Source organism: Lactuca sativa, chromosome 3 (assembly GCF_002870075.4).
Source record: "Lactuca sativa cultivar Salinas chromosome 3, Lsat_Salinas_v11, whole genome shotgun sequence".
Taxonomy (NCBI): Eukaryota; Viridiplantae; Streptophyta; class Magnoliopsida; order Asterales; family Asteraceae; genus Lactuca; species Lactuca sativa.
The window spans coordinates 56,299,702-56,308,683 of record NC_056625.2 but is presented as its reverse complement, the minus strand read 5'-3'; the positions used below and the strand labels follow the sequence as shown (position 1 = coordinate 56,308,683).

Below are 8,982 nucleotides of genomic sequence, written 5' to 3'. Positions count from 1 at the left end.
ATAATATTTCACACACATACAAACATATGTATATATGTAATCATTTAAGAGTCTAGGCAAGATTTGACTTGTACTCTCCCCCAAAAAACATTAAAACATTGAAAAAGGTGGGGTATGAAGCTCACCTTGAGGTGGTTGAGGAGTTGTTTGGAGTTATGGAGTGAAGATCTCAAGCTTAAACTCTTGCTGAGATGAGGAACTTCCCTGGGGGAATGCCTTCCTAAGGGTGATCATCACATATTATGAATAAAATAATATGAATTCATCTTGAAATATTATAAAATATTAGATGGGTGGAGGAATTTACCTTACAACTCCAGGGAGAAATTGAGAATTTTGTTTTCAGCAAGTTCTTGCTCTTGCTTGGAGATGAGTTTTGAGAGGAAATGAGAAAAGTGAGAGAATATGTGAAGTCTAACCCGTTCACCGTCGTTGCTTAGGAGTATAAGAAAAGGAAAGGAATCTCTTATGCATGGGGATCTGGTGGTCCATGCATGGGTATTTGGTGGGAAAAACATAGAATACTGTGATTTTCATAGGAAATGAGGAATTTCATCAAATCACAAAGTCAAACCCTTTTGTCTTTTTCTTGATCTAGGATAAAGTTTTCCTAAATCCCAAACATTTATTTTTATGAAGAATATGCTTAAAATAATTAATTTTAGCATAAAATAGGGGTCTAAGGGGTTTAGGATAGGAAAAATACGTGTTTGGTGTAATTTCCGGCGTCAAAATACCTTAAAATGGTGAAAAAGTCTGAAAACAATGAAAATCCGGAGTGGGGGTTAGTTCCTGCGAGGGTCCGAGATGCATAAGAAGGATTCCAGAGTCATTCTTCAAGTTCCAACGCAAAGGGGTGAATTTCCGAAGCCATTTGCTCAAATCCGAAGGTCCGGACCGGAGGTGCGAACTCGGCTGGCGATGTCCGAAGCGAGGTGAGGTGAGGCGGGTTCTTCCGGAGCAAGCCTTAACCCTTTCGGAGTCAACCTTCCGAAGCTGCTAGGTCCAAAGCAAGGGTGTTCCGAGAAGCAATTTCCTCTTTGCTCCTTAGAAGGTATTCCGGACTAAGAGGGTTCCGGACCTAAGAGGGTTCCGGCCAAAAGGTACAGGACCAAGAGGGTCCTTTTGGGGTTTCCTCTTCCGGTTTTGAGTCGTTTTCGACTGAGAAAGGTACTTAGGGAGATTTGAGATACGTGGAGAGATTTGGGAGAGATTTCACATACTTGGAGAGATTTGGGAGAGATTTCACATACTTGGAGAGATTTGGGAGAGATTTCACATACTTGGAGAGATTTGGGAGAGATTCACTATACTTGGAGAGATTTCGCATACTTAGGGAGATTTGGGAGAGATTCACTATTCTTGGAGAGATTTGGGAAGGATTCACTATACTTGGAGAGATTTCGCATACTTAGAGAGATTTGGGAGAGATTCACTATACTTGGAGAGATTTGCATTCTAACACTATATGGCTCCTTAGGATCTCATATTGAACACTTAGGTGTGTTAGCACAAGCCTCACAATAGTCCTTGCTTCCTTGAGGATGAAATTTCCTAGCCAAAAAGGCTAGTTGTGACAGTTTCAAATGAATGTGGTGAAAGGAAAAATAAATGGGAGTTTCAAATGAATGTGGTGAAAGGAAAAATGCTTCCATAATAAGTATATAATGAAATGATAATGATAATGATATTAAAAGCCGTAGCTTTTGTGAATAATATACTTTATATTAACTATTAGACGTTTTGAAACAAATATAAAACATATTATTTTGATTTACAAAATACTTTTGTCTAAACATTTTTAATTACGACGTTGATGTTGGAGTCGATCATTCTAAACATTTAATACCAAATTAGATTACTTGTTTTCAAATGAGCTCAAAAACCCTAAATAGAATTTAATTAATTGTTGCGATTTGTTTGAGGCCATAATCAAAGTTGCAAAAATTCTGAAAGGCACGGAGAATCGTTTAGATTGTTTTGCTATCGCCAACCTTTAATGCAAAATATCGCCATTTTTATCGATGACGTTACTCTGCAAATTGGTTTTTTATCACCCCCACAAAACCAAACCTACCACAAACTTTCAACATAACCCTAACTTTTAATCAACGTCGCCTACTGTTTAAAACCCTATTTTTGTTTAGTGTCTATCTAAACCAATGTAGTTGGCAACAAGGGCTAACCTTAGGCTTAGATTATATGAAGATCACTGACAGGTCAAGAAAAATATAAACAATTGCTTAGAAAAACTCATCGTATATGCTATCTGATTTATTTTAAAACAAGTAACTAGATCCTATATCTAAATTTTTATTTACTGTAAAAGTAATTGCTTGTGATAACATCAAAAAATGAAATAAAACAATAAAACAAATAAAGTAATGTATGACGTACCTGGAGATTGGACTAGGCTAGGTTTCCATCTGTAATCACGTTTTTGACCACAACGTCACCAACAACCTATGTCGATTAAGCCTAAACTGTTGTCGGTAAACCGTGTCGGAACATACATCAAAAAACCTCATTGGAATATCGACAGAAACCCTCACATTTCCTAAAGTAATTCCAAATCTAACCTGAAAGGTACATAAACATCACCGGAAAATGGCACTCACCGTGAAACCTCACCGGAACACTGCCAGAAAACTCTCAAAATGATAGACTCATCACCAGAAGAACATTTTTTTTATTTGCTGATAATTTAAACGGAAATACCACCGATAACACTTATAGATCTCGGTTTAGATCACAACTTTCTATCATAAAAAAAATAAACACCGGTCATCCTTCAGATCTACTATGTTTGCAACGTCATGATCTATAAACTTCACCGAAAAATTCAGATCCGAGAGGATGAAGACAATTGGTAAGTTTTCTAATGGTCATAGGCGGTAGTTGAGCAGCAGACAGTTTCCGGAGGTGACGACAACGGTAGGCAGAAAGAGTGGTGGGGACATCAACGGCAAAGAAGGAGTTGGCGGTGGTGCGAATATCGCCAACGGTGGAAGTTTGTGGGTGGTAGCAAATGGGAGAGAATGGAACGTTTAATTTCTTGGAGATGATGAAATTATGAGTAATAACAACCAGACCCATTTTTAACAATCGATTAAATGTTTATATAAATGGGCTTGGATTTGTGTTTATTTACGATATTTCCATTCTTCTATTCTTTTTAATAAAAATAATTGACAAAAATACTCTCTTTTTAAGATTTACAAATATATAGTTGAGAATGACAAATATATTATTAGTTATAAGCCTAAAATAAATTGTTCCTAGAGTTCTTAACCTTTAGTGGTTCTTATTTGAATCTTTATATATATATATATATATATATATATATATATATATATATATATATATATATATATATAAGGTGAATACCGACACGTTGCGTACAATATATAACAATATATTTGAAATCTTTACAAATATATGTTTGTTTAAATATATCAATGACGTTGTTGTTAGCGCTTATATAATAACTATTATAATAAGTTAGTATAAACATTATTTGTTTTGAATTGTATGATTATGTAGATATCTTTTAAATTTCTATATTCTCAATTGTTTAAATGGCCTCTATTTGCGGGTTACTCATTAATAAAATTAAATATAATATATGGTTTAATGATATTTATAGTTGTTGTTATGATTAATTAATTTTAAAAAGTTTATTTGCTTAAGATTTTAATTTCTATCATTGTAATTATTTAAAACTTCAAACATTATTTTTGTTTTTAAAGATAATAATATAAATTTTGTATATAATTTTACTTTTAACTATTGTTGTTGTAAATTATTTAAAATAACGTATTTGTTAATTCTTAATTATTTTAATTTGGCTTAAGAAATTTAACTTTTTTAAATTCTTTTTTAATGAATATTGTTAGTTTCTTTGATTGTAATTATTTAAAACAACAAATATTGTTTTTGTTTTTAAAGATAACATTATAATTTTTATATAATATTACTTTTAACTGTTCTTATTGTAAGTTATTTTTAAGCTACCTATCTAAAAATTCTTAATGAATATAAAAAATAGTTTCATTGTTTTTTTTGTTAATTTATGATTACAATTTAGGTTTAACACTATAGTATATAACTTTTAACTATTTATAAAATAGTCTCTCAATTTTTTTCAAGTTTAACTGAAATTTTGATTTAAGATAATCGTTTAACATAATATTGAAATTAATAATTTAACTATTTTGCATAAAATTATAAATTATAAGCAAGTTGTGACATTAAAATGACAATTGCTCACAAATTTATATATGTTATAACCGATTATATATTATTTCTTAGAATTTCACAAACAATCTTAGATACAAACTTAAAGGTAAACTTTAGCGAGCTAAACAACTCTTTAACGATTGAACATAAAAACAACCATTTGCATACAAAAAATATTGTCAAACGTTTTATATAAATATCTCTATTTAACATATAAATTGGTAGGAATTTGTATTTATTGTTAAAGTTAAATTTATACCTCCTTTGATACAATGTTAGAATGTTTTTATGTATATTTTACATATTACCTATAAAAGGCAACCAACTTTGTTCATTTTCCATTTAAGGTAGCCAATAAATTTATCTACTAGAAGTTATTTAACTCTAAAAAATAAACATATTTTTTTGTTTTTGAAGTTTGTTACAAAAACATGAAATTACTTAATTTTGTTACCCATTTATAAAAATTGCCCAAAACTAAACATACGAACAGGAAAATGTTGCATAGGTTAATATGACCACCATCAACTTAAACGTTTTCTTTGACAATTCAACTTTAACCCATGATGTTTTCCCATGCCATCATGTTATTCATGCCATCTACTGTTATTTTATTAGGTTAAGTTCAAAACCGGTCACTAAAATTTTGAAAATATGTTTATCTGGTCACTTAATTCTAAATGCCTTCAATTCAAGAAAACTTTGTTTTAGAAATCCTTAATATTTGTTTTTTACTATTTAATATATTTTTTAATCAAACTGTGTAATAAATAAGTTTCTAACATAGTGTGTGTGTATATATATATATATATATATATATATATATATATATATATATATATATATATATATATATATATATATATATATCCGGCTAGGTTTTAATGTGGATGAACAACTATTATACGGACGTATGAACAGTCTTATACTATGAGAATTACTAAGAGAATATGTTGTTTAATAGTGTGAATACGTTCAACCTCACATAACTATTTTTATTTTCATGCATTCTCAATAATTCTTATTCATTTTTTCTCATACATTGTTTTTCATTTATTTTCATTCTTACAGAATACGACTCAATAAACATTCCTGACAACATTCTGACGGAATGAGAATAATAATTAAAAAAAATCCATAATAACCTTATAGACAGTTTAATTAGTGAGAATGCGTGATAATGACAATAGTTATGTAAGATTGAACGAATTCAAATTATCAAACAACATATTTTCTTTGTCATTCTTACAGAATAGCACTGTCCACACGTCCGCACAATAGATGTCAATCCACATTTGAACCTAGCTCTCTCTCTCTCTATCTCTCTATCTCTCTATCTTTCTCTCTCTCTCTCTCTCTCTCTCTCTATATATATATATATATATATATATATATATATATATATATATATATATATATATATATCATTATCATTATATACTTATAAAGAAAACATTTTTTCTTTCACCACATTCATTTGAAACTCCCATGACTTTTCAATTTCTTTCTAATAATAATTATAATTTGGTTACTTAGGTTAAACTAAATTTCAATATTAAAATAATATCTTTACTAATACTTATAAAGTTATGATTTTTAACTTTTAACATATTATACTTAATTTATTAGTTTTAATATATTGTTGTTTGTAAACCATTATCATTTTAAAGATACAATTTTGTAACAATTTGTATGAAATACTTAAATTATTAATTTAATAATAGCATTACATGGTCAATTTAAATATAAAATTTTGTTTAACTTAAACAACTCAAAGAATATTTTGTAAATAGTTAAAAGTGATAAATTGTAATGTCTTTATAATAATGATTATAAGTTGATTAATAAGTTTAAATAAATATCAATTCTAAAATGTAATCATAAATAAACTAAATTTTAATCTTAAAATAATATCTTTACTTCTACATATAAAGTTATGTCTTTAACTTTTAACATATTATACTTAATTTATTAGATTAATATATTGTTATATGTAAACCATTATCGGTTTAAAACTACAACTTTTGAAGAGTTTGGACAAAATACTTAAATTGTTAACTTAAATATAACGTTATAATGTCAACTTAAATATAAATTTTTGTTCCACTTAAAAAACCAAAGAATATTTTGTAAATAGGTAAAAGTGATAAATTGTAGTGATAAATAAAAAAACTAAATAGTAATTTCAGTTAACCTAAAATACTTCCTAAAGATATTTTGTAATGGTTAAAAGTTTCAAATAAGTAACTTAACTAACCTACAACAACAGTGGTTAAAACTAACTCTATATTAATGATTATATTATTACCTTTAAAATCAAAAGACAATGTTTGATGTTTTAAATAGTTATAATGATAGAAATTAAAACATTAAACAAATAAATTTTAAAAAATTAATTAACAACAACAACAACTATAAATAATATTAAATCATATATTATATTTAATTTTATTAATATGTAACTCGCAGGTAGAAATCATTTAATCGATTGGAATTATCCAGTTATAATAGATGTATATATTATCATATAATTCAAAATGATTATATTGTTACCTTTAAAATCAAAAAACAATGTTTGATGTTTTAAATAATTATAATGATAGAAATTAAAACATTAAGCAAATAAATTTTAAAAAATTAATTAACAACAACAACTATAAATAATATTAAACCATATATTATATTTAATTTTATTAATATGTAACTCGCAGATAGAAATAATTCAATCGATTGAAATTATCCAGTTATAATAAATGTATATACTATCATATAATTCAAAATAATCAATATATTATATCAGTTTAGTATACGAATTATTATCAAATTTAACAACAACGTTATTATTATATATTTTTAAAAAAATACATATATTTGTTAAGACTTCAACTATATAGGTGTTTCTGCACAACGCGCGGGTATTCGTCTAGTATATATATATATATATATATATATATATATATATATATATATATATATATATATATATATATATATATATATATATATATATATATATATATAAGAGATCAATAAAAACGCATAATTAGGGCAACACATTATACAGCCAATAAAAACATAACAACAAACAATATAATTATTTTTACAGGAATGGTCCCCATGGTTTGTGTTAATTTTCATTTAAATGATTCATCTCAATTAACTCTAACTATTAATTAACCAGTAAAATTTTCAAAATACTGAATAGCCCCGATCACAACACATAAACGGTTAATGTTTGTCAAAATATCAAAGGCTCTACACGGTTACTATTCATTGTTAATAGATTCACCTTAAATACATTTAAATATTACAATTCCAGTTAACCAATCACTTTTAAACGTTCTAAATCTCATATTAAAGAAAAAAATATGGTTATCGATCTTTTTTTTTTGGAAACAACAAATATATTAAAAAAGCACAAGCCTAGCAAGATACTAGGCGAGCGGAAAAGGAAACATACAATAGAGTTCAAGCAATTACAAACATAAAAAGGAGAGACTACCGAATCTACCCATCTGATGTCTTTCTTGCCCCCCCCCCCTATGTTTACACCAAAGAAATACCTTAGCTATTATATTGTCAGCAACTATAGTAGGGGATATCATGGCATTTTGGAATATCCTCTCGTTTCGACTCCTCCAAATTCACCATAGCATGTCATAACATATAGCCATAAAAAGTTTCCTCTTTTTGGAACAATTTCCCCAAGAGGCAGCAAAGTCGAGGAATTCACTTGTTTGTGCAAAATGTCAATCATTAATCCCACACCATTACATAATCCATTTACAAGTGATGCTAGCAGCTTGGCACCCAACTAGGATATGATCTGAATCCTCCACAGTTACATTGCAATATCCACATACATCATATTCAATAGGAACTCCCCTCGATTTCAATGCCATCATTGAGGGGATACGACCCATACTAGCTCTCCATACGAAACAAGTAACTTTTATCGGGACCAATTTCAACGAGAATACTCTGGGGCTTGATGTACAGGGGGTAAAGATTAAGCTTGGATCTAATGAGATTGGTTGAAAATTGACCATTTGAAGCCAAGTTGCATGTCCATAAGTCATCCAAGCTGCTAGGGGAGAACGGAGCAATCACAGAAATGAGCTGAGATAAGAGGGGGGGGGGGGGGGGGGGGGTTAATCCAGTGACATCAATGTCTACACTCCAATTCCATTCAAATCCGGTTGAGGTTATGTGATCCGTCACTTTACGGTTATCGATCGACCATAACTATTCAATATATATTAATTTGAAGAAGATATTAGATGCTTCATACTTATTATATATTTATATAAGCAAGAAAGAATATTCTTGTCATTTAATTTATTCTTAATTCATAATTTCTTTTATCAATATTCCATGAATAGATACTATGAATACATATTCTATATATCTTTATTTTTTTTCTAGAAGGATCGTATTAATACACAATGAGAGAAAAACAGTTATTTAAGAATATAACGGTTATTAAGTAACAAATGAGTAATTTTTTATATCATGCTTTTTAGAAATGATATTGTCCTAATTTTGAAACTGTATGTCAAATTTGAAGTTCAGAATATGTAAACAAAATTAACCAAAATAACTATTTGATTATTACGAAAAAATCACTCAAAACTCACAATGTTTATAGTGTCTTTCAATGATCATAACTCGAACTAAAAACAATGTATATATGGACCTACATTTTATCGACTTGTAGAACAAGATTAGGACTCTAAACCGAAT

General features: G+C 28.5%; 1 non-coding gene across 1 annotated transcript; it reads right to left on the bottom strand.

Annotated features, from left to right (window-relative positions):
* Positions 1–1,905: 1,905 nt before the first annotated feature.
* Positions 1,906–2,036, bottom strand: LOC111914532 (small nucleolar RNA snoR86). Its single transcript, XR_002857838.1, has one exon. It is a non-coding gene; the product is annotated as a small nucleolar RNA snoR86 (small nucleolar RNA).
* Between the last annotated feature and the right edge of the window lie 6,946 nt (positions 2,037–8,982).